Raw genomic sequence first — 27,394 nt, forward strand, 5'->3', positions numbered from 1 at the left:
CAAATCTCTCCTTTTAAACAGAGAGATTAATCTTTTTTTTTTTTTTTTTTTTTTTTTTGGTACCAGGGATCCATCTCGGGTCCTTGAGCTTGCGCAGCAGGCGTTGAAACCACTAAGCTAAATCCCCGGCCCCAGAGAGATTAATCTTAAGTGAGCTGAGTTCTAGAGTCTTGCAGTTCCAGTGTCAGGTCAGAAAAATCAGTATCCCCAGAGAGCTTGGTAGAAATATAGAATCTCAGGCCCTCAAACCCAGACATCCCAGGTCAGAATCTGTGTTTTAGTAAGGTGCGTAGGTGATATGAATGCACATTAAAATTTGAGAATCCTACTAAAGAGCTCTATGTTAACTAGCTGAGTTATCTTGGGCAGTTACCCACTCAGACACTCCCACACTGTAGAATGGGGCTCCCACTTTTTATATATTTCTAAGGCTGCTATGGACATTAAAATGGTTAATATGCACAAAGAGCTTAGAATAATATTATTTAGTAAGAACTTGACAAATATTAGCTCTTGATAATGTGGTTTTTTTTTTTTTTTGGTACCGGGGATCGAACTCGGGTCCTTGTGCTTGCGCAGCAGGCGGCGAAACCACTGAGCTAAATCCCTGGCCCAATAATATGGTATTAATGGCAAGACATATCCTTAGGATGTCTGACACTCATCTGCAGGGCAAAACTGAAGATAGATGCACTATTATGAGCTAGAACCTAACAATCCAATTTAGACTCTTACTTTGAGGAGTTTGTGTTATTAATGTATGACCCTGTCATTTAGAAAAGATCCATATATTTTAGATCATCTTCAAGAGGACTTTATAGTTCAATTCCAAGAATGGCAAAAAAAGAGAGAGAGAGAAAAAAAGAAACTGCAAAAGCAGTTGAAGGATGAGGCCAAGCCATCCAACCTTTCTGTGACTGGTTCTCCATGCAAATTGATAATCATGTGGGTTTCTTCCTCATTACTTTCTTTAAATTCCTTGTGCTTTCATGTGACTTGATTCCCCTCTTTCCTTTCTCTTGGTTTTCTTTTTTCTCTCTATCCTTTTCTTACCAGAGAGTCATTCAGTTCTGAGCTTTTCCTGGTGCATGGGCTGAGAGCCTTCGCCTGGTAAGTCTGGTTGACGAGCTCCTTCCCATGAGGTGTGAGTGATGTGTCTGTGTGGTGAGAACCAGAAGCAGACTTAGGGTGGGAGTTTCTACTCTATCACACTTTTGCTTTCACTAAGGTATTTTGCAGGGTGGCCCTGAGTATGACTGCAACTGAATTTGAATCATGATAAAGCCACTTTATCTTCTGCAGTTTGGAGTGGGCAAGTGTGAAATCTCAACCTCTCCAAAACCATTTATCAAACCTCATGATGTCAGTCACTGAGTTAGATGTGGGGGAATGTAGAGGTGAACATCCCAGATCATGACCTTGAAGATTCTGGCCTGTTTTCTGTAGAGTCATGTGATCTGAGAAGTCTTCTATAGTTATATTTTTTAAAGTTCTATAGCACAAAACAAGAAGGGAAAACTGATAATCTTCTCAATTGATTTGCTGGTATATACTGTATCATTTCATTTTACAAATCCAGGATGATAACTTTATCACCTATTAGTCATTTGCCTATATATCTTCCTAAATTTTTTTTAACCTAAATGGAACCAGTCCACATGTATATATTATTCTGCAATTTGCTTCTTTCACTTAACAGTGTGTCACAAATATTTTTCATATTTCAAGTATTTACAGTTGTATTCCATCCTTCTTAATGGGTATATTATATTTGCCATAATAGATAATTCCATATATATATATATATATATATATGAACATTATTGTAATTATTTCAGAATCAGATTCTAGACATGGACTTGTGAAATCAACAGGTAAGCACACGATAAATTTTAAAGAGCCTTCAAAAATATCTGTACCAATTTATGAGTATATGCCTATTTATAGTATAAAAAAAGTTTCAGTTTTCTCCACACATATAAATTTTTAATTAATATAAAGAGAAATATGCTATAGATCTATATTTATTTAATAGGCTAATCTTTTCACATATTTTGGGCCATTTGTATTTCTTATATGAATTCACTGTCCCTCTTCCCCTTTTTTTCTTTTTCTTAGGTTTATAGGCAGGCTTTGAATAGCACAACTATTAGCCTAATGTCTGGTCTATGATGTAATACTTTCTCCTATCTCATTTTTTGATTTGATTTTGCTGGTTTATTTTATTTTTGTCTTTGCCATGCAGAAGTATTTATTATTTCATAGTCATATCTGCAGATATGACTCACTTCAAGATTAAAAATCTAATACTGGGCTAAGGATGAAACTTAGTGGTAGAGTGTTTGTCCAGCATGGATTTGATTCCCAACATTTCAAAAAACCAAACCAAAACAAAAAACTAATATTGTATTTTAAATTCACAAACAGAAGGATGATTTGGTTTGGTTCAACTATGATACCTTATTAAAAATCAGTATAAGGGGCTAGTACTGTAGCTTAGTGGTAGAGCACGTGCTTAGAATGCTGGAAGCCCTGGATTCCATTCTCAACACCAAAAGAACAGTAACAACCTAAGGTTTTAAATTAATATACAGCATATACTTATTAAGTTTTTGAATGTCATACTCTAAAGGGAAATTTTTTTTCTGAAATATTTATACTAGATTGTACTCTTCATTCCTGCAATAGCTCTGAAGTATTCCCAGTTACATCATTTGATCTTTTAAAAAATTCCTTTAGTGTCTTGATATGCAAGGAGTATACTGATAGAGTGTGCTTGCTTTCTTCTTGTGTGAAGTAGATTAGAGCTTCTTGCTTGCAGGATTACATATCTGATCATATGCCCACACCACGATTAAGATGGGACTTGTCTAGTGAGAATTGTCAAATATACCCTGGAAATCCAGATGCTGTGTGTTTAGGGACGCTGGAGAGTTAAAAGAGGCTTCTTAGGGACGTTATCATGAGAAATCAATGAAATAGCACAGTTCAGGGAGGTAAAGTTAATGATGGATGAAACCGACTCATTTTAGAAACCACATCCTGAGTAGAATCAAACTCCTCGGTGGCTGATTCTACTCCAGGGCCCTGCTTACCCTTCCCCAAGTGGCTTCTACTTTACCACAGCGTTTCCTTCCAACCTATCAGCCATGGAGACAAATGGGTCCTTGGGCTTCCTCCTTAAATAGTCTGAAGAGTTCTGAGAAAGTAAATCAGAGCACAGAGTTTCAGAAGCCTTCCAGCCTCTTCCCACTGCCCCTCCTAGGCCCCAAGAAAGAAATCCAAGTTTGACAGATGTGGAGGTGAACAAATGTTGCTTGTTCAAAGAAGAGTTGGCAGATATAAGGAACCATTTTCTTTTCCTCCTCCTCCCACAATTTGCTAGATGTATGGCCTTGGCCTCTGCATGCTTGCTTTTTCAGGAAAGTATGAGAATTGATCTTTTCTGAGGCCCCACCTAGCTGCTGAGGCACATTCTGACTGGAAATACTCAATGCAGCCTTAAACTCAGTCAGCTCTCCCTGGGCCCAGCAGAATGACCACTGCCCCTGGTGCTCTTTGTATAGTAGTAAATCCTGTGAGCTGTTGGTAGGGACCCTCAATTTTAGTATCAAACAGTGACCTTAACTAGCCTAAAACCCAGAGAAGAAACCAAAAGAGTTAAATTTTTCTCAGGGAATGGTTACTTATACAGCTCCAACCTTCCCTAGGATTTCAGAAGTTCCAAAGGCAACTAGAGACCTGTTGGTACAGAAGGAGGGAATTTATTAAGGGATGTCTTCAGTCTTTAGGTTGCAGGGAAGAGAATGGAAAGCCTGTTTTGTTTCAATGCCATTTAAGTACTTCTTTCATGGCTCTTTAAGTAAGTACCACTAATAGCACTTGCCAGGAATCACTTCAATAGCACATATGTGTGAGTCTCAACCCAAAGGGCTGTGTTCAAAAGGCTGACTACTCTTCTAAGAGCCATTTCCCTCACCAGGATACAGAGGAGAGGACTGAATTCCATTATTTACATTACAGCAGGGACACTGTCTCATTCTGTTTTGCTTAGGAAATAAGAAGATGGAAATCCTTTAATTAAACAGCCTCTCTCTCTCTCTCTCTCTCCTCCCCCCTCTTCTTTCTTTACAGCACTTGGGGGAGGATGTGATGGAAAATGGGGCTTTGAAGATAGCTGTCAGGCCAGTGATCTCAGCAGTGTGACAAGCAGGGTTTACCTCTTTGAACCTGCAAAATGACTTGGATGCAAAGTCACCTTTAGTGAAAGTCAATTTGCACTGGAAGTATTATAAGCAACTAAGTTAGAAATTAATACAGTCAGAAAGGGACTGGGCTCTCAAGGAAGTCAACAGAAAAATAAAGGCATCAGAATTGTGGCTGAAGGTGTATCTGTCAAAGGCCATGCCTCAAGATAAAGATGCAGTGGTCAGCCTACATGCCTCCCTAAAGGACAAGCAGTAACTTGGAATTATACTATAATTATCACCACCTGGCCCAGGAAGGCCAGCTAGGCATCAGTCACCCAAGTAGGCAATCATAGCATCCAGACTCATCCCTTCCCCAAAATGCTTTTGTTCTTGCCATGTGCCCTTGCTACTGAGAACCACTTCTCTATTGGACTAATATTAGCTAAGTGGCTATACTTGTAATCCTATAGGTTGATTATAGTTGGACCCTCATTGTGACTTTGCTGTATAAATTAGCCTGACAAAGGGCCTCGGTGGCCTCCCACTTCCTGGACCCCTCCTGTCTCTCAGGATCTATCTCTCAATAAATGTTTCCTACTCTTAACCTTCTTCATCCTTTGGAATTCATTCTTCGATTTCAGGGAACATGAACTTGGCACATCTAATATCTAGCAGATTGGGAGTTATATTTTTCCCATATCAGAAGAACCAAATTCAGAGATTGGATCCACAACTTCTGATGAAAATTTACAGGTGAGAAATGTTCCCCAAGAGGACACCTTTTATTCTTTCTTAGCATTTGCATTCTGATTTAGAGTAACAAGCAATATTAGCTAGAAAGGAATAAGGTAGTTCGGGAATTCAAACTGCGTTTCCTAATTTACTCAAGAGGGACTATTTTCAGTATATAAATCAGTACTTGGTTTTTTGGCATGTAAAAACTGCAAAAACAAAATGTAGAGAGAAGTAAAAAGATGTGTCATTTGAAAGAGAAAAAACAACTATTACGTATGTGTTGCTTTTAACTAATCTCAATTTAACAGTTTTCAATACTACTGGAAAACATAAAAATGCGTGTATATATTAATATATTTAAGCCAAGACTATAACAAGATTGTCATTTGTTTATAGCAGGCTGCTGTGACTCCTACATCTGCTGGCACTCAGAGAGATGACCCAAGAGCTATATTGACTAGAATTTAGACCCTGTAATTTTTAGGAAGTATAGGCTTAGGGGCCTTTGGGGAGGCTTCAAATAGCATCCCAAAATTAGCAGAGGTGGCATCTGCACCCTAGGCCAAGGTACAAAGAACTGAGTCAGGCAGACTGCCAACATGTGTTGCACGCTCGCATACACACACACACACACACACAGTCACATGTGCACACGCATGCTTTTGCTTACTGCTTGCGTGGCTGGTTGATTCTGGGTCCATTTCAGGAAATGTCCCTGGTGTTGTGCTAGATTCAGTACTGAAAAATAGTACCGGACATTTTTAGGGAAGGACCTCAAGCTGCTTAGGTAGAACCAAACAAAAGCTCCAGAAACACCTGCTGTTCAGAAGCTAGGCCTCCTGGAGGAAAGGGAGGAGATTCTGTGATTTGGGAGGGACTGCATCCTTTCTGTCGCTAGGAAATGCAGGATATTCATTAACATTATCATGCTAGATATCCTGCAGCAAAGAATTTTGTTTAACTTTGAGATGATTTATAAAACAGTCTTCTAGGAAGTATCAGTTTGCAAAGTGCTATTGAGCAGTTGAGGATGGGAGAGTTTCCTGAGTTTAAGAATAATAACTACTCCCTAGAAAGTGGTCACCCAGGCACTCAGGCAGAAAGTCAGAATCTCCTTCTGCCTGAGGCAAGCAAGCTAGAAGAGACTGGAATCACCTACCCAATAGTTCTTGGTAATGTAAATTGCCTAATGGAGGCTTGAATAGAACCCTAATGGAGCCCTAACTCACGACTGTTGACCTGTCTGCCTTGGGAGAGTTTTCCTTAGAATTTCAGTCAGGAAGGCCAGGAAGGCGTATGTTTGAACTTTTCCCAGTTGTGCAGTACTCTCCCTGTTTTAACATTGAAAGATTTTGAATTCTCTTTTTTTTTTGGTACCTGGGATCGAACTCAGGTCCTTGCACTTGTGAGGTGGGTGGCAAAACCATTGAGCTAAATCCCCAGCCCAAAATTTTAAATTCTTAGACCTGGACAAACCTGCAAATTTATCATTTTTTGCTCTCTTAGAAAAAAGAGCAAAGCATTAAAATTCAATCTAGTTTTGAAAAGAAAATAGGAACTAAAGTTTGCTACATGAGCTGTGAGAAAGAACCTTTATCTTGGTAATTCTCTATTTTGTTACCTTGTAATCTGTTTCCTGGTAGTAAATATCATGGAAGGAAAATGGCCAATGGGCTTGCCTGGGGCTGAGTAGGGTGTGGCAGCTGGGGAAAGCTCACTTCAGCTGGTTTAGAAGAAGAAATCTCTTACAGCTAGTACAGTTGAAGATAGCTTTGAATAGCATAGCGACGCAAGCCACAACCTGAATCCAGGGAAAGGAAGCGTGGGGTGCGTTGGAAGCTGGTTTGGACCCTATATGGGGTTGGAGCTAGACTGAAGGTACTCCGCCCAGCCCAGGCACTCTGGCAAAGCCTGAGCTTTCAAGGGCCTCTCGCTCCTCCCTCCCAGTGAGACCTTGTTCCCTACAATCCACTTCAGTGGATTAATTCCATATTTTGCCTAACTAACATGAGAGAGCAAGAACCTGGGAAAATCATTAAAATGTGTCCTTGGGTCTTTTCAAACCGCTTTTTTCCCTTCTATTTTTCTTTTTTCCCCTTCCTTCCTTGCCTTCCCTCATCTCTATTTTCCTTTTTAAAGCCTCAATGTTAAGAACTCCATCACCTTCAAGTTTAAGTGCCACTACCGCCCTCTTGTGTTTCTTTGAGGGAAGAACTCAGACCCAAGGCTGCCCTCGCACCTGGAGAAAGCCAGAGGCAGGAGAATGTGCAGACCGCTGTGAAGGAACAGAATTGTTGTAGATAGGTAAGTTAATTAGATATCTTGTAGGCAGTTAGATAGGGTCTCCCTTAAGGTGCCAGCTCGCAAGGCCCCAGTCCTCAAGGTGCCAGCCCTCCAGAAGCCAAAACTGCAAGGAGCCAACATGGAGAACAATAGGCACATTTACTGGTTAGCACTATAAAAAGAAAATAGTTGCTACTTCCCCTAGAGATGAATAGCAGTGATTGATATTCTAAATAGACATCAATCTCCCTAGTCAATTTCCTTTCCAGAAATTCCTAGTTTTTTCCCATTTGATCCCTATTTAATCAATATTACTCGGGTGACTGTACTTGTAATCTTATTGGTTGGTCATGGTTTTGTCCCACCTCATGCCCCACCTTGTAATTTTCCATAGGGTCCTACAGTTTTGTCCCACTTTATACCGGCTTCACCTGATGGCTTTGCTGTATAAGTCACCTTTGAAGGAGGGGGGCAGTCAACCCACTTTCTGGTCCCCTTTCTGTCTCTCTTAGAGAGAAGTTATGTTTCTCTCAATAAATTTTTCATACTGTTAACTTCTGTTGTTCCTAGAATTCATTCTTTGATTTTAGAGAACACGAACTCATATTTCAGATATCTAGCAGGTTTGGGAGTTACATCTATTCCCCCTACATCAAAACTATCGGGGTTTCTTAAATATTTTAACTACTAACTACCTTCTCCCATTACTTTATGTGTATATATATCGTTATTAAATTAAACTAAGTTTGAACTGAGTTCTTGTGTAATGAACTATAGCCAAACTTGTTTGAACAAACTGAAAGCCTTATTTAATTTTATTTATTTATTTATTAATTATTTGATTTTTGAGACAAATGGATAAGGGGTTACTAGGGACTGGGAAAGAAGGAGGGAAAGAGATGGAGAGAGGGTGGTTATTGGAAACAGCATTTTACTCAAATAGCAAAAATAACTTCTAATACCATAGTACAGTAGGGTAACTATGGTTTTCAACAGTTAACTATACATTTAAAAGTAGCCAGTAGAGAGGATTTTGTATGTTTTCAACACTGAGGTTAAGCACTAGAAGTGATAAATATGCCAGTTACCATGCTCTGATCATTCATGTTATTCATATAATGAAATATGATTCTGTATCCCATAAATGTTATGTATAATTGTTGTGTCAGGTAAAAAAAATTAAAAGTATTTTAAAGTTTTTTAATGTGGTAAAAAGCAATATTTTGAAAACTATTAAGGTACATTTTTCACTTTCCCTTCTGAGTACCAGGCAAAATTTGTTGGCCCCAAGTATCCATTTGCTTTGGGGAAAGGAGAGGATGGTATGGGACTGGGACATTTGGAATCTTGCAGTGTGAATGCAGAGATAGAATTCAGCCTCTGAAATGTGAAAGAGAATTAAAGTTTTCCAATTCATCAACACCCTTCCTATATTCCTTCAACATAACAAATCCAATCATGGACCACCCAGGTCATTTTGTTATGCTGGGAAGATTAGATATGATATGATGACAAAAACTTGAGATTAATTGCCTGACAATAAAATAAAAGGGAGAAATTTTGACTTTTCCTGCCCCTAAGGATTGTTGAGAATAGGTCTGGATTATGTGTGCCCAGATTTTACCTCATTTGGCTTTGGATGAAATAGGGTAGGAAAAGAGCCAAGAGCAGAGAAAGGCCTCTTCTAAACCAAGATGTTCATTAGAGCCCTGTGCGGTTTAGCTTGGGAAGTACCCATGCCTATTGTATTTGCAGCAAGTAGGAGGCTCCAAGGCAAATTCTCTGGGCTGCTCTGTGGGATGATTGCTGAGTTGAGAACCAGGGGCCTTTCCCAGGAGCAGTGCAGAGTGAGGTGGATGGGAAAGTGTCAGAGCCAAGGCTGAAGCTGACACAAACAAGTCTGTGGCAGCAGAGGGCCATCAGAAGGGAAATCTGAGAGGAAGGCAGACCAGGGGGACAGGGGAGTGTATAAAAGTAAAACTGGCCAGATGTGGTGGTGCATGTATGTAATTCCAGCATGAGATAGGAGGATTGCTTTGAGTGTGAGGCCAGCCTGCGCTACATAATGAGACCCTATCTCACACAGAATGAAACAGTACAAGTTGAGTGACTTGGGTGGGAGGTGATCCAGAATTCATCACTAGAACAGTTCCCAAACTAAGAAATACCAGATTATGATACACTAGCTATAGAATTTATCCATGAATTTTGGTAAAGAAAGTAGTCACACATTTCTCCCCTTCTCAAGATGTCCAAGCATTGAGTACCAGAGAAGTGAGAGCTTGAGCACCTTTATCCAACAGGCTCTGCATCCTTCCTGCAGTATTGTTTGCACCATTAAATCACATTGGGTTTAATTTTAAACTAATTTGAACATTTGATAATTTTTTAAATCATAGAAATCATGAGATTTCTTTTTACTTATGAGCCAAATTACTTATGAATAAATTAAAAATTACATAAATTACATATTTGCAAATCTAAATTATATATTCACAAATATAAGAGACCAGAGTCATGCGAAGGATGAAGTTCATGAACTGAGGTACCACTGCATGTATTTGGGTAAGTAGCTCAAGGATCATGCCTGTATTGATTCTTCTGTTTTTTTTCTAAGTTATTTTTATTTCCTCTATTGTTTTCTTTGCTGGTCTCTTGAAGGTGGCAGTGGTCTGTATTAAAGAGGAATGCCATAGCAATAAGCCTTTGGAATGACACAAGAATAGGCCTACTGGGCCGGGGATTTAGCTCAGCTGCACAACGCCTGCATGGCTGTTTGATATTCTGAATTTGATTCCCACTACCAAAAAAAAGCCTACTAATTACTACACCCTCATTTGTTTCTGGTGGGTCTGAATGGTTTCATTTATGTAACAATCTGCATAGTTCCAATTTCTTATTAACTTGCTTTGAGAATCGTTTTAAAATTAAGATATAAGGAGCCGGGAATGTAGCTCAGTGATGCTGCACCTGCCTGGCAAGTGCAAGGCCCCGAGTTTGATTCCTACTATTGGGGGGAAAATTGAGATATAATTCATATACTATAAAATTCACTTTTTATAAGTGCACAATTCGATAGTTTTCAGTATAGCTACAAAATTGTGGCACTATTACCACTATTTAATTCTAGAACTTTTCTGTCACCCCCTCCAAAAGAAAAATTTATACCATTAACAGCCATATCATTTCCCCATTTCTTAGACCCTGGAAACAACTAATCAACTTTGTGTCTCAAAGAGAGTCATACAATATGCAGGGTTCTGTTGTTGTTGTTGTTATTTTTTGTTGTTTGTTGAGGATTGAGCCCAGGTCCTCATATATGCTGACCACAAGCTCTATCCCTAAATTATACCCCTTACCCCAACATCTGTGCTTTTGTGTCTGGCTTATTTCATTTTGCATATTGTCTTCAAGATTTATCCATGTTGTAGTTTGTATCAGAATTTCATCACTTGTATGGTTGAATAATATTCTATCATGTGAACATTCCACATTTTGCTTATTCATATCCATCAGTCAATGGACATTTGGGTTGTTTTCACCTTCTGGCCATTATGAATAATGGTGCTATGAACATTACTTTACAGAGTTGGGTAGGCACATGTTTTCAGTTTTATTGAGCACATACCCATCATTGGAGATGCTGAGTTTTATGTTTAGTTTGGTTACTCTTTTGAAGAACATGAGACTGTTTCCCAAAGTCACCATTTTATATTTCCACTACTCATGTATAAGAGTTCAGATTTCTCCACATCCTTGCCAACACTTATTTTTGTCCTTTTTTTTTTGATAACCACGCAAAGGAGTGTGAAGTTGTATCTTGTGTTGATTATCATTTTAAAGTCTTCCAATAATTAACATTTAGGGTGGTGTGTATATATTTCTCTAAGGTTTTCCTATTTCTTTTATCATTGCTTTATGTTCTTCCCCCTCCCCTTTTGCTCACTGCTATTGTATTTTTCACAACTCTGTAATACATACCCTATCTAGACTCTTTAAGCAAGTGACTAATCATATAGCTTCATATATGTAGTAATTTTAATTACTTTATACCCAGAACTACTTCCTTATCTTTGAAAGCACCAAAATAAAGTTACTTTGAGTCTCTAATAACTCCTTTCTGGTGGCATGGGATACTTTCTGTGTCCTGTCACAAAAGTGACAGATGTGTGGCCAAACCTTACTCTGTTAGTAACTTTACTTTTTAATTGAACTTTTACCTGTCATGGGCCGAGAGGCAGGTTATATAGCTGGTTCTGAGTTAATTACAACTGCCATTATTTTTATTTGTGGTGCCTGAGCAAGCAGTAAAACAGCATGTTAAGTCACATTTGCAGTGGGACCATGATTCAATTAGTGTTTTTGAATAATAGGCAATAGTAATTAAGGTCATGCCACTTGAAGGAGCAGCATTACACAGGAGCCTGGCTTCACCAAATGCTATTTTATATTGTGTCTCCAGGTAAGGGGCCGAAGAGAGAAAGAACCGACCAGGTAAAGCTCTCTCTTTCATGTTTCTTGCAAACTGGAAATGAAAATTCTTGAGAATATCTCCAGTAATTTTTCATTAGTTCATCAGCATCTATGTAAGCAACCCCAAATCCAACATAAAACTTCATCCTACAAGGTAATATTTTTTTCCCTTAGTTTCTTTTATTGGTACATTTTAGATATACAATATGTTTACATTTATCTTTGGGTGCTTGTACCTGAACATGATGTATCTTGGTTTTTATTTTTTTCCCCATTACCTATGCACCCTTTACCCTTCCACCCTTCCCTATTTACATAGACATCATTCCATTTTTTTCTTTTCTCATAATTTTTCCTTTCGCTTCTTTCCTTTCCCCTTCCCCTCCCACCACCCCTATCCCTTTAGACCTTTTCTTATTTCAAATTATCAATTACAAGAAGGCTATTGTTTTCTTGAGTATTGACCTTATATCCAGCTACTCCACTGAATCTGTCAATTAAGTCTAGAAGTCTTTTGGCCAAGTTTTTTGGGTATTCTATGCAAAGTATCATATCATCAGCAAATAATGACAGTTCATTTCAGATGCTCATTTTTGAATTGGGTCTTTGAATTTGGGGGGGTCTGATTTTTTTCAGTTCTTTATATATTCTAGATAGTAGTCCTTTGTCTAAGGTACAGCTGCTAAAAAACTTTTCCCACATTGTAGGTTGTCTCTTAGCTCTGTTGGTGGTTTCTCTTGCAATACAGAAGCCTTTTAATAAGATGAGATGCCAGTTATTGATCTTTGTGCTAGTTCCCATGCTACTGAGGTTTTGTTCATAAAGTCTTTTCCTATGCCAATGTCTTCAAGAGTTCTTCCTAACTTATCTTCCAGCAAGTTTAGTGTTTCTGTCTTAATATTTAGATCTTTAATCCACTTTGATATTAGTTTAGTGCATGGTGAGAAATATGGGTCTAGTTTTAATCTTTGGCAGGTTGAAATCCAGTTTTTCCAACACCATTTAATAAATAGGCTGTCTTTCCTCCAAAGAGGGTGGTTGGCTTCTTTGTCAAAGATGAGGTGGCTGAGTATGTCTGAAGTTGTTTCTGCATCTTCTAATCTATTCCACTGATCCTTGGGTCTGTTTCTTTGCCAGTACCATGCTGTTTTCATCACAGTAGCTTTGTAGTATAGTTTCAAGTTGGGGATTGTGATACTCTCAGCCATGTCTCTGTTGCCTAGAATTGCTTTTGCTATTCTGGGTCTCTTCTGGTTTCAAATGAATTTTTGGATTGTTTTCTCTAGTTCTGTGAAGAATATTGTTGGAATTTCAATCAGCATTGCATTAAATCTATATAGCAGTTTTGGAAGTATGGCTATTTTCACTATATTGGTTCTTCCTACCCAGGAGCAAGGGATGTCTTTCCATTTTCTTATATACTCCTCAATCTCCTTTTTCAGAGTGCTGTAGTTTTCAATGTAGAGGTCTTTTGCTTCCTTTGTTAGATTGATTCCTAGATATTTCATTTTTCTGGATGCTATTGTAAAAGGAATTGTTTCCCTGATTTCTCTCTCAGTGAGTCTGCTATTTGTGTGCAAGAAGGCTATTGTTTTTCTGAGTGTTGACCTTATATCCAGATACTCTACTGAATCTGTCAATTAAGTCTAGAAGTCTTTTGATTGAGTTTTTTGGGTATTCTATGTAAAGTATCCTATTATCAGCAAATAATGAGAGTTTAACTTCTTCCTTTCCTATCTTTATTCCTTTTCTTTCTTTCTTTTTTCCAATTGCTGTGGCTAATGTTTCCAGAACTATATTGAACAGGAGTGGTGATAGTGGGTATCCTTGTCTTGTTCCTGATTTTAGCATGAAAGTTTTCAGTTTTTGACCATTTAGTATGATGTTGGCTGTTGGTTTTTCATAGATAGCCTTAATCAGGTTGAGATAAAGACCTTCTATTCCAATTTTCTGTAGGGTTTTTTTTTATCATGAATGGGTGTCAAATGCCTTTTCTGCATCTATTGAGATGATCATATGGTTTTTGTCCTTGACTCTGTCAATATAGTGTATTACATTTATTGATTTATGGATGTTGAATCATCCTTGCATCCCTGGGATAAATCCGACTTGGTCAGGGTGTATGATCTTCTTGATGACCCTCTATATTCTGTTTGCCAATATCTTGTTGAAGATTTTTGCATCTATGTTCATTAGGGAGATTGGCCTGTAATTCTCCTTTTGGGTTGGGTCTTTCCCTGGTTTTGGAATCAAAGTAACACTTGCTTCCAGGAATGACTTTGGAAGCCTTGCTTCCCTTTCAATTTCCTTGATGAGTTTAAAGAGTAATGGTGATAGTTCTTCTTTAGATGTCTTGTAGAATTCAGCAGTGAAGCCATCAGGACCTGGGCTTTTTTTGTTGGTAAATTTTTTTATTACATTTTCAATTTCACTCATTGTAATTGGGGTATTTAGAATTTCTATATCTTCTTCATTTAACTTTGGCAATTCATATATATCTAGGAATCTGTCCATTTCTTCTGTGTTTTGTATTTTATTAGAGTACAGGTTCTCAAAGTAGGTATTGATGAACCTCTGGATTTCTGCTGGGTCTGTTGTGACTTCACATTTTTGTTCTTAATTGCATGGATTTGAGCCTTTTCTTTCCTTTTTTGGATAAGATTGGCTAAAGGTTTATTGATTTTTTTTATTCTTTCAAAAAACCAACTCTTTGATTCATTAATTTTTTGTATTGTTCTCTGAGTCTCCATTGCATTGATTTCTGCTCAGATCTTTATAATTTCCTCTTTTGTACAAGCTTTGGGTTTGTTATGCTCTTCTTTTTCTAAGATCTTGAGGTTCTACACTAGGTTCTTTATCTGAGTTCTCTCTGTTTTCCTAATATGGGCATTCACTGCTATGAATTTCCCGTGTAGAACTGCTTTCATTGTGTCCCATAGATTCCTGTATGTTGTACTGGCATTGTCATTTACTTGTAAAAACTGTCTAATTTCTTCTTTAATTTCCTCTGTGACCCATTGGTTGTTCAGGAGGGTGTTATTCAATTTCCATGTGTTTGTGAGAGTTTTGTGGTTTCTTATGCTATTGATCTCCAATTTTATTGCACTATGGTCTGATAATATACAGGGGGCAACTTCAATTCTTTTACATTTCCTTAGACATGTCCTACGAGCTAACATGTGGTCTATTTTGGAGAATGACCCATGTGCAGCCAAAAAGATGTATATTCTGATTTTGTGGGGTGCAACACTCTGAAAACATCTACTAAGTCCATTTGTTCAATAGCTTGGTTCAGTTCTAGAATTTCATTGTTAATTTTTTCATCTAGATGATCTGTCTATTTGTGATAGTGGGTTATTTGTTTTTCCCCATTATCTTTATTGGTACATTTTAGGTATAAAATACAGTTACATTCATCATTGGGATCTTGTACCATTACATGAGTCTCTTGGTTCTTATTTTTTTCCCCCTTCCCTTGCCCTCCCTTCACCCCCTCCACCCTTCCCTATTTGCAAAGACTTTGTTTCCATTTTTTTCCTCTTCTCATATTTTTTCCTTTCCCTTTTTTCCCTTCCCCTACCCCTCCCAATTTCCCTGCTGTTTTAGACCTTTTCTTCCTGTTACACAATATCAGTTGTACATTTTTAAAATTACAATGTTAAGATCTAGGAGACATTACCACAGATTTTACAGAATTTAAAAGGATATAGAAAGCATATTACAAAAATCGTTTTTGAAATAAATTTGACAACTTCTAAGAAGTACCTTGGAAAACAAATTAATGAAACTAACTCTGGAGGAAATATAAAATTTGAATAGCACCTATTAAAGAAAGTATATTCCTAGCTTGAAAACCTACCTATATGACAACAGCAGGCTCATAAACATTTTAACTGATAAATTATATCAAACAATTAAAGCAGAAAAAAGAAGGAACACTTCTCCCCTCATTTTAGGAAATCAACATTGTGCTAATCCTAAAACTGGATAAAGATAATAGAAGAAAAAAGTATGAACATAGATAGAAATTTGTTTAACAAAACAAACTATTAAAAGTCAGATCTGGCAGTATGTAGAAAGTGGTTTTGTTATAGGGATGGCAGTGTTGGTTCAGCATTGGAAGATCCACCCCCAAAAGTCATCATTTTAACAGAGGAAAGGAAAAAGCCATATGATCCTGTCACTAGTTGGAGAAAAAGTATTGGACCAAATTCTACAGCTGTTCATGGTAAAAGCTATCAGGAGACTAGAAGTAGAACAGAAACTTCTCAACAAATTAAAGACATGTACTCCATACTTCCATCGAGAACGTCTTATATGAATGGAGAAGATACAATGCTTTCTCCTTAAGGTGGGGAACAAGGGCAGACATGCTTACTCTTTATCTGTCCATTACACTTTGAAACCTAGGCCCCACCAAAATAGTCTGGCAATAAAATGACACAACTAGGATAGGATTGGCACAGCAGAAAGAAAATCTTTATATGTAGGTAAAACGATCATCTACAGAGAATATACTAAGAAATCTCTAGGAGCCCCTAGAACTTGTACTTGAATTTAGCAGGATTAGAAAACACAAGGTATATATAAAACTTCAGGTCTGTGTATACTTGCTATAAATGAAGAACTGGACATTGAAATTTAAAAGTTATGTAGGAGTACAAAGGACCCAGAAAAGCCAAAAACAAAAACAAAAACAAAAATAAAAACAGTGTTGGAAGACGTTTAGCACCTAATTTTAAGACTTCTTCTAAAGCTACAGTAAGCAAGGCAGTGTTGGTGGAAGGAAAGACATATAGATCACTGGAATAAAACAGAGAATCTAGAAATAGAAACACACATATATGGTCCACTGAGTTTTGAAAGATTATTTAACATTAGCATTTTATAGAATATAAACTCGATTCAAGAGCCGAGGAAGAGATAGTGTCTTCAGCAAACGGCACTAGAACACCTGGTATCTGTATATAAAATATTAACCTCAACCCTTTTTTTCCATACATGAAAATAACTTGAAGGGATCTATGACCCTAAATAAGAAAGCCTAAAAGTATAAAACTTTAAGAAGAAATTATAAGGGAAAATATTTATGAATTCAGGGTAGGCAAGAACTACCTAGGATACAAAAAACATGTATAAAAGAAAAAAAATTGATAAATGAGATTCCATCAAAATTTAGAACTTTAAATGACATCATTAAAATGAAAAGTAGTCCTTAAACAGACCATATTTACAATGCATATAACCTATGAGCAGAATATATAAAGAATTCTTAGAGCTCATTAATAGACAACCCAATTAAAATGTAGACATAAGATGATAAATAGCCAGTATAGCACAAGGAATGGTGTGCAACTCTAGAATCAGAAAAATACTAATCAGTACAATAATAAGACTGAATTACACACTCATTAGGGAGATGAAGTTAAGGTTTAAAAAGCCTTGTCATGACTTTTTCTTTTTGTTGGATTCTCCCCCTTTGTGTTTAATTTGTCATACCCAGTGGATTCATTCTGCTGGGTTTCCTGGGGTTGTGATCCTCATTGTCCTTTCCTAGGGTATTGTCTAAAAGGTTTTGGAGTGCCGGTTTGGTATTCATGAAGTTCCTGAGGTGCTCTTTATCATGAAAGTATCTTATTTCTCCATCAATTTTGAAAGATAGTTTTGCAGGGTACATCAATCTGGTTTGGAGGCTGTTTTCCTTTAGGACTTGTAATACATCACTCCAAGCTCTTCTTGCCTTGAGGGTTTGCATTGAGAAGTCTGCTATGATTCTGATGGGCTTTCCTTTGTATGTGATTTGTTTCTTTTCTCTCACTGCTTGTAGAATTTTGTTCTTCTGTTGGATTTCTGGAATCCTAACTATTATATGCCTATGTGTAGATTTTGTTTGATTAAGCCTAGCTGGAGTGCTATATGCCTCACTTATCTGTATGTCAAGTTCTTTTCCCCTCCTTGGGAAGTTTTCTGCCATCACTTCTGTGAACAGTTTTTTTAATGTCATCTGCACACTCTCGTCTTTCTTCATTGACTCCAATCAGTCTTATGTTATTCTTCTTTGTATCATCTAGCAGCTGCTGGATTGATTTCTCATGTTCCCTTACAATTTTAAAGCAATTTTTCTTTTCCTCCTCACTAATTTCAATCTTATCTTCTATGTGTGAAATTCTACCCTCACGTTGGTTCATTCTGCTGCGCAGACTTTCAGTGGAGTTTTTAACCTCTTGGAAATCTGTTTGTATCTGTTTTATGGATTCCATTTGTTTCCTATGTTGGGATTCCATCATGTTCCTCAGATCCTCTATTTTTTTACCTGTGTCCTCTCTAGATTTATTAATCATGTCTTGCACCATGAGCAAAACCTTTGCTGTTATCTAAGTAATTATTTCTGATTTCATTTTTCCCAGATCCTCTTTGGTTGCCAGTTCAGAGAGTCCAGGTGGTTGAGTATCAGAGTGTTTCATCTTGTTTCCCTTTGAGGTTGCTGTAAGTGATCTGGAAATCTGTTTTTGAGACTTGTTTATGTGTCTTCTCATTTCCACGGGGGGGGGGTGCTTCTGGCACCCACGTGGCTCACCTTCTCTGCCCTAGGAGCTTGGGATGGCAGTGGGGGAGCTTTCTTCTGGGTGCTGCGACTGGCTCAGCTTCTCTGCCCTAGGAGCCTGGGATGGAGGCGGGGAGCTTCCTTCTGGGTGCTGGGACTGGCTGTGATAGTGGGTTATTGAGGTCCCCCATTACAATTGTATTAGTGCTTATTTGGTTTTTTCATGTCCATTAATATTTGTTTTGCATAGTTGTTGGCATTCGTATTTGGTGCATATATATATTTATGATTGTCATCTCTTTCTCTTGGATTGTTCCCTTCACAAGGATGTAATGACCATCATTGTCTCTCTTAATTTGTTTTGGTTTGAAATCTACTTTCTCTGCCAATAAGATTGCTACCCCTGCTTTCTTCTGAGTTCCTGTGGCATGGAGAACTGTTTTCCATCCTTTTACTTTCAGTCTATGAATTTCTTTTTTGAGCTAGGTGTGTTTCTTGTATATAGCATATTGCTGGATATTGCTTCTTAATCCATTCTGTCAGTCTGTTTCTTTTGATTGGTGAATTGAGGCCATTAACATTGATAGGTATAATTTTTTTTTTTTTTTGGTACCAGTGATTGACCTCGGGTCCTTGAGCTTGCACAGGAGCATTGATAGTTATAGACTCATCCTTGTCATGATGTTTTACTGTTGCTGGCTCTTTTATTTCTTTTTTTCCCCCCTTTACCTTTAGTTTCTTACCTTGCCTGGTGGCTTCCCTCTGTTGGGCCTAATGGAGTTGTGACTTTCATTGTCTTTTTCTAGGATATTGTTTGGAATTGCTTGGAGTGCTGGTTTGGTATTCATGAAATTTCTCAGGTGTTCTTTGTTGTGGAAATATCTAATTTCCCCATCGATTTTGAAAGATAACTTTGTAGGATACAACAGTCTAGGTTGGAAGTTATTTTCTTTTAGGGCTTGAAGTACTTCACTCCAGGCTCTCCTTGACTTGAGGGTTTGTGTTGAGAAGTCTGCTGTGATTCTGATGGGCTTTCCTTTGTAGGTGATTTGTTTCTTTTCTCTAACTGCCTGTAGGATTTTGTTCTCCTGTTGGGTTTCTGGGATCCTGACTATTATATGTGTGGGTGTAGACTTTTTTTTATCATGGCTGGTTGGAGTTCTATATGACTCACTTATCTGTATCTCCATTTCTCCACCTCTGTCTGGGAAGTTTTCTACTATTACTTCTCTGAACAGTTTTTTAATGTCAATTGTACTTTCTCCTGTTTTTTCATGGACTCCTATCAGTCTTATGTTATTCTTCTTTTCATCATCTAGCCGCTGCTGGATTGATTTCTCATGGTCCTTTACTATTTTTAAGAAATCTCTGTTTTCATGGGCCTTAACCGCAATCCTGTCTTCTATATCTGATATTCTATCTTCGGATTCCCTTAATCTGCTCTGCATGCTTTCAATGGAGTTTTTAATCTCCTGAATATCTGTTGGAATCTGTTTCATGGATTCCATTTCTTTTTTATGTTGGGCGATCATGGTTTCCACTTCTTTCTTATGCTGGGTATTCATGGCTTCTAGGATGTTTCTGAGCTCATCTATTTTTTTTTATCTGTTTCTGTTCTAGGGCCTCTAATTATGTCTTTCACTCTGCTCACCACCTCTGTATTTATCTGGGAGATTATTTCTGCTTTGAATTTTTCTAGAGCCATTCATCTGTTTTCTTACTTCCTGTGCTATCAGTTCCGGGTGTCCAGGTGGTTGATTATCAGACTTTTGCACCTCATTTCCCCCAGAAATTGCCTTTTGTGGGGTGGAAGTCTGGGTTTGTGACTTGCTTAAGTGCCTTCTCATTTTTGTTTTTGGTACTGTCCCTTGTTTAGTTCCTGCATTGATATTATGAAGTTGTTTATTGTAACTATCTTTGTTCATCTATTTAAAACCCTTATTAAATGATTGCTTCTCAGAGGTGTCTACCAGCTATAGCTGGTCTTTAGGTTTTGAGTGTCTAATGACTCTGAGGCTATCTCATTTTCATTATACCAGGAAGGACAACTGATTAGATCAATCACAACACCTTAGCCCAAGTGATACAGATGAGATCGGGCACATTCAGGGTGGTATGGCTGTAGACAGCCCAAGTGATACAATCAGCAACACCACAACATCAAGTACCTCTTAGAAAATGACAATTTGTGGTAGTTATTAATCTCTCACATTTAACTGTGTGAGTTAAATCAAAATTGAGGAGCAACCTAACATATGTTTTTAAAATAAACTCTTCAATATAGCAATTTACCCTTCAGGATGGGGCATTAGAAGGAGTTTTGGAGGGATGAATAGGTAGGTAAAAGGACAGGGGAAGGTTAGCAGTGAGGCCAGAGGACACAGGTGAGAGAAAGAAAAATAAAAAAGAAATACAAATTAGGGCCAGAACAGGACCACAAAAGGAGATGAAGAACAATGTGGGATAGCAAGGGAGTGAGAGAGAGACAAAGAGAGAAAAGAGAAAAGAAAGAAAAAAGAGAAAAATTAAAATTTGAAAAGAGTAGAAAAAATTAAAAATAAGAGCAAAACAATACTAATAATAATTTTGAAAATAACAAATAAAAGATAAAAATGAAGGGCCTCCTTCAGGCTATGTCTCTGCTGTCACAATAGACAATGTGGGCAGCAGTGTGGAGATATAAGTCAATGAGTCTCAGCAAACCAGTCACAGACTCGTGAAATTCAGGCAGATTTCCAGCTGGAAGTCCCAAGTCAAGCTCCCTGTCCTCCTGCAGGGTTGAACTCTGCAAGGCTGTAGTGCAGGTTCCAGCTTCCCTTCCCCTGAAGATAGTCCAGGTTCCGATGGGAGGTGATGATCCCTCCAACTTACCAAGCACAGTGGTCTGGTGTGCCTTTATTGCAGTCAGTGGGATTCAGTTTTCATCAGGGAGCCTGAGAGAGGCCCTTTCTGTTGTTCACTTCTGTAGCTCAGGACAATGGCCTTTATGTCCCTCTGTGCCTCTGTGGTGTGGAACCAAGTAGCTGCATAGTTAAGAGGCCGGAGGCGGGGGTGGGGGGCTGTTGTTGCAGGTGCCCATGTGGCTAAGTTGGTGGGTGGTTGGCACGCAGGGGGTGGTCCTCACCATCTCCTGGTTGCCTGTGGGCAGAGCAAGCCAGACGGAGCAGGTTGCAGTCAGCCCGTGACCACTCTGCCTGTGCGGCTAAGCTGGTGGCTGCTGGGTGTGCCCGGGGGGGGGGTCCTCCTCATCATATAACGTAATATTTTTAATCCAGTTAACCCTGGCTACAAAAAGACAGGCTCCTGAGACTGAAAACCATATGCAAGCATTAACATGAAGGTGGACAACTGGATATGCATGAGATATTAATAATCCTTTCAATGTTGACTTTGCAAATCCAAGCCTATAAAATCCTTTTCATTCTGAGGGTGAACATTCCCTTCCCGAGGCATAGTGTGGCCATGTACACTGGATGCATTCCCTTCATGAGGGACTCCGGGTGAGACATCTGGCTTTCATTTTAGATTTTAGCAGTTGATATTATCATCTCCTCTGAACTTAAAGTACTTACGTTGTTGCCGATAGCCTGATATTTTATGTAGGTGATGGGAAACTTCTTTAGGGAATAAAAAAAATTTCAATTCAAAAGGTGAGATAGTATTAATATTAGGGCCAAGAAGGCCCCCAAAAGAGGATGTCTAGACTGATGTTTTACATGTTACCGGAGTGGACATCAAACCGTCTTTGAACATGAGAAGAGGTTATTAGAGGACAGACACTGAGTTTGGGGAAGGATTGATTGTGTCTAAGAATCATCCTTTTTCTCCCAGACCCCTCCTTCCTTACAGTTCTTGGTACCTAGGAACAAAATCCTTGCCTGATTCAGTTGTTTGTCCCAGGACACAACTGTGGCCCATTTGTGGGTTCTTCTTGCCCAGTTTGCAATGATTGGTTTTGGAATATTTAGAATCATTGTAGAGTGGGTGGTCAACTTTGTATAATGTCAGTAATACTTATATAGGAGGCAGAATATTCTGTGTCCCTTAGAAAGCATGTGGACAATAGCATGTCCTTTTGATGTGAAGAATAGCATGCAGAAAGTTTATTTGGAAATGCCTTCAGAATTGATTCCAATGGGCAAAAGGAAGGAAGTAGGATCGAGAGGGAGAAGTTGGTTGCAGTACAGTCTCTAGAGGCCTTACTAGAACTTACTTGAAGAGGTCCAAGAGATTTACTCTGGGGTTGGAATGCCTCTTGTAGAGCTGTTTCAAGCTAGAGTAACAGGCCTCAGCCTGTCTCTGTATCCATCAGTCCTTGAACACAGGCTGCCCCATGTGGGGAATAACTTTTAGCAGAGTGAGACATAACAGAATGTGACCATAAGTAAGGTAGCTCTCTTCAACTAATAGCAATTTCTAGAGAGGGTGAAAAACTGAAGACTACTAGCACGTGGCATACCCATCAGCTATGGAACAGCCTTTTAGTGATGGAGGGGAATCTGGGAGAATGAGAGGAAAGCAAATGAAGGGAAGAGAAAGGAAGGGAATGGGAAGAGAAGGGAAGGGAAGAGGAAGAGAGGGGAGCAGAGGGGAGGGGAGGGAATGGAAGGGAAAAGGATGAAAGGAGGGCAGGAGAGAAGAAAGGAGGAAAAAAGGGGGGAGGGAGGGAGGAAAGTAAGGAAGGAAACAAATTTCTTCCTTGTTACTATTCCTCATTCCATGGCAGAGATTGTGACTGTGAAGTACAGTTTCAGGAGAATTTCTGAGTTTTTTAGTCCTCCATGGTTTCGTGGGATGTTGCCTGTTCCTTTCAGATTCTCTGTATTGTTTGGTTACAATAGTTCTCTCTTCCTCTTTCTCCATACTTCCAAAGACTTTCCGTTATTCTATTATTTTTATGATTGCAAATCACTAACACTGAAGATGCTGAATGTGGACAATTGGACACCTGTAGAAAAATTCATCTTAACCTAGTTATTTTCTCACTTTTTCTGCTTAAGTATTTATTTTATGTGTTGTCAGACTTATATCGGGCCACTTGAAGGGGACTTAGTGCACAGTCAGAGGATAAAGGAGCTGCACCCCAGCCCCGTTCTCAATACTCTAATAGCTGTTGATGCCACCACTGAGTTCCCTCCTGCATCTGAAGTGGACTTGTACAATGGAAATGAAGCCACCCACCCACCTTTAATCACCAAACACCAACTACACAGGGCTGCAGGCAAAGGAAGGGTACTAGGATATACAAGCTGTGCTCAATTTCTCTAAAAACTTATTATTTCTTTCTTTATTTATTTATTGGTACCGGGGATCAAACTTGGGTCCTTGCGCTTGCACAGCAGGCGGTGAAACCACTGAGCTAAATCCCCGACCCTTAAAAACTTACAATTTAAATGGATTAAATGTATTATAATACACACAATAGCTGTACATTGAGTCAATTTTTGACAAGTACTGAGTGCTTAATACAGATGTTTGCTGTAGGAATTAAGCAGGATATCAAGGAAGACTTGATGAAGTGGAGCTTGAGGTGTGGGTAGTTTTTCTCTTTTCATAAAAAAAGAGACATTGCAAGTTTTTCATGAGTAATGGTGTGAGTAAAAACAGACAAGAAAGCATTTGGTTCAGGGAACAGAGAAGTTCTGTCTGATTACAATGTAAGATGATATCAGAGTGACAGGATAAAAGCCTACAAAATGATTTTGAGGCAAGATAGTTAGAGATAATATCAAATATCAAGGTAAAGATTTGAATCATTAAAAGATTCTGAAGAAGATAGGAACATAATGCAGAGTGGGTAGGAACATTGAAGCCATGGGGAGCTACATGGAGGAACTCCTGCTTATATGTAGATCAGGAAGAGCTAGGCAATTGGAGTTAGCGCCAAATGTTGCTAGAGACAGGATCTTTTGGAACAGAAATTATAGAAATGAGGCAGAGCTAAGTATTCTGAACACACAGAAACAAGGCTTTAATTGGGGCTTCAGGTTTAGGTTTAGTCATCTTAAATATTTTAAAAAATATGCCTTGCTCACTTATCATTCCTTTATATCTTTATATTTATATAAAGATATACCTTTATATTGGGTTTTAAATTATTCCTTTTTTTACTTTTAGGACTCCCACTTTTTAATTTAATGTTAGAAATATTTCAGGATGGAGTTTCTGAGGCTCAAGACATGCTACACCACATTACGGCACTCTGGCAGATTGGATATTTTAGTCAGAAAAAAAAATCACAATCATGGAGGTTATGCTTATCTTTCCTCTGTCTCTTTCTCTTAAAGCAGGTCATAAAACCTCTGAAGGATTTTATGACCTCCTCCAGAAGCAGGACAGAAGACCCTCATGTAAAGATGCCCTCCCTATACCCAGATAAAAGGAATATCTTTGTCCTGTGATAGTTGGCTTCCCATTATTGTAACAAAATACCCAAAATACTTAACTTTAACAGAGAAAAGTTTTCTATTGGCTCAGTTTCAGGTGTTCTAGTCTATGATCAATTGGCTCTATTGTTTTATACTAGTGGCAAGGTACCATATGTGGAGCTCATCGTGGAACATTCTACTCACCTCATGGTGACAAGAAAATGAGAAAAAGAGACATGAAGAGGCCAGTGCCCCAATATTCCCTTCAAGGGCATGGCCCTGATGACCTAACTTCTCTCCACCGGGCCCCACCTATCAAAGGTTCTAATACTTTGCAGTACTACCACAGGCTGGGGATCAAGGCTTTAACACATGGGCCTTTGAGAGATACTCCAGATTCAAACCATAGAATCTCCAAAGACAAAAGGAACACAGAGAAGAATCTGAACAAACAGATCTTACCAAATTTCTCCTTTTAGTACCATTAGACCATTTACCCTATCATATTCTCTATAACTGTCTACATTTTATCAAACCTACTATAAAAACATTTAAGTTTAATTGTTTCTTCAGATCTTTGTTTACTTATGAAGACTCTCATTCACATAAAGCTTATAGCCAATAAATTTGCTTTCTTTTCTCTTGTTAATCTGTCTTTTGTTATAAGGACACATCCAATAAACCTAAGATGAGTGAAGGAAAAGATATATTTCCTGCTCTATAAAGTTATCCTATAATTACTAAAAGAGAGGTCACAAATCTCCTGCACTTTGGGCTAGAAGGAAGAAAGTTTTTTTTAAAATTAATTTTATTGGTACATTTTAGGTATACAATATAGTGACATTCATCATTGGAAATTTGCACCTTTACATAATCTCTCTTGGTTCTTATTTTTTCTCCATTCCCCTGCCTTCCCTTCCACCCCTCCATCCCTCCCTATTTACAAAGACTTTGTTTCCATTTTTTCATTTTTTCATATTAATTCCAGAAGGAAGAAAGTTGAGGTTAGTTTTCATACATTTTCAATGCAGGAAGAAATATTCCCTTGAATTATCATAGGGGATTTCTCTCAGTGCTAAAGCAATCCTCAGTGTTCTTTTAGAGATCCCATCCTCTTCAACTACAGCAGCTATTTTTGATTAGTGGAAGTTAACTGGACAAATATATTAGTTTGGGAGGGCTGAATAAACAAAATACCACAGGATATGAGGCTTGAACAACAGAAGCTCATTGTCTCACAGTTCTGGAGACGAGGAGTACAAGATCAAGTTGTCAGCAGGGTTGGTTTGGTATGAGGCCTGTTTTCCTGGCTTGTAGATAGCATCTTTTTTCCTGTGCCCTTACATGGCTTTTTCTCTGTGTATATATGGAGGTAGGTGTGGTGAAAGAGATCTGGTGTCTTGTCTCTTCTTATAAGTTTACCAGTCCTATTGGATTAGGGCCACACCTCCTGCTTAGAGTGCTACTGCTTCCTGTCTACCCTGCCATGGACTGTTTCTCCTCTCCATGCCCATCTGCCATGCCATCCTGCCTCGAAGGCAGGTGACTATGGACTGAAACCTCTACAAACTGTGAGACAAAATGAACCTTTCCTCCTTTAATTTGTGGGTGCCAGGTATTTTGTCCCAGCAATGAGGAAGTAACTAAGATTTGGGTACTGTGAGTAAGGCCATTCCTGTGACACTACCTGGCCATGTGGTTCAGGAGCCTTTGGAACTGGCTTACAGGAAGAGTTTGGAAAGGTTTGGAGATGCTATCTGGAGAAGCAACTGTAGAATGCTGTGAGCTGAGCTTGATGGGAGATTCTGGTCAGAACTCAGAAGATCAGAATGCTGAGAGTAATGCAGCCAGTAAAAGGCCAGGCTCAGGAGTTTTCTGGCAGTTGGACTCCAGACCATGTGCATTATGCTTTGACAGAAAATCTGTCTACATTTTGGTCCTGCCCAGAGAAATTGTAGCAAACTGAGATTAAGGGCAGCGGATTAATTAATCTGGCCAAAGAAATTTTAAGACAGGCTAATGTTGAGGCAGTGGCATAGCCACTGTGAGAGGCTTTTAGCGAGGTCTACCTTGAGAATCAAGAGCAAATGGCCCAGCAGAATGATTTTAAAAGATTTGGTTGTTGAAACAATTGGCATGAAAAATCAAGTATTTTGGAACTGGACAATAGAAAATTAGCCTGAGGGTGTAGGGATAGTAAAGAAGGGGAGATAGGCAGGGACACAGGGCATAAAGTGGCCAATGTGACATGGCTGATGTGACAGACAGTTATAGAAATGACCACCTACTTACTAGAAATTGGCCTTTGTGAAACTTTTTGAAGTGTAGAATAGTTATTTATTTTTTTTTATTAAATTCTTTTATTGGTGCATTGTAGGTATATAACACAATTACATTTCTCATTGGGAATTGTACCTTTACATAATGCATCTTGGTTCTTATTTTTTCCCCATTCCTAGCCCTCCCTTCACCCCCTCCACCCTTCCCTATTTACAAAGACTTTATTTCCATTTTTTCCACTTTTCACCATTTTTCCTTTCCCTTCTTTCCTTTCCCCTGCCCCTCCCACTACCCCTACCCCTTTGGACCTTTTCTTCCTATTTTGCATTATCGATTATTCATTTTAATCATTGGTACATTTTAGGTATACAATATAATGACATTCATCATTGGAAATTTGCACCTTTACATAGTCTCTCTTGGTTCTTATTTTTCAACCTTGCCCAGCCCTCCCTTCAACTCGTCCAGTCCTCCCTATTTACAAAGATTTTGTTCCTATTTTTCCATTTTCTCATATTAAT

General features: G+C 38.5%; 1 long non-coding RNA gene across 1 annotated transcript in view; it reads left to right on the forward strand.

Moving 5' to 3' along the window:
* The first annotated feature begins 6,494 nt into the window (after positions 1-6,494).
* LOC147830050 (uncharacterized) overlaps positions 6,495-27,394 on the forward strand; it is a 42,632-nt gene continuing 21,732 nt past the window's right edge. The window contains exon 1 of the long non-coding RNA XR_015443276.1: positions 6,495-7,229. This is a non-coding gene — a long non-coding RNA (uncharacterized LOC147830050). The remainder of the gene's footprint in view (positions 7,230-27,394) is intronic.

This window comes from Heterocephalus glaber, unplaced genomic scaffold (genome assembly GCF_053883595.1).
Source record: "Heterocephalus glaber isolate CG9 unplaced genomic scaffold, H.glaber_assembly_v1.0 deba00000331, whole genome shotgun sequence".
Lineage (NCBI taxonomy): Eukaryota > Metazoa > Chordata > Mammalia > Rodentia > Bathyergidae > Heterocephalus > Heterocephalus glaber.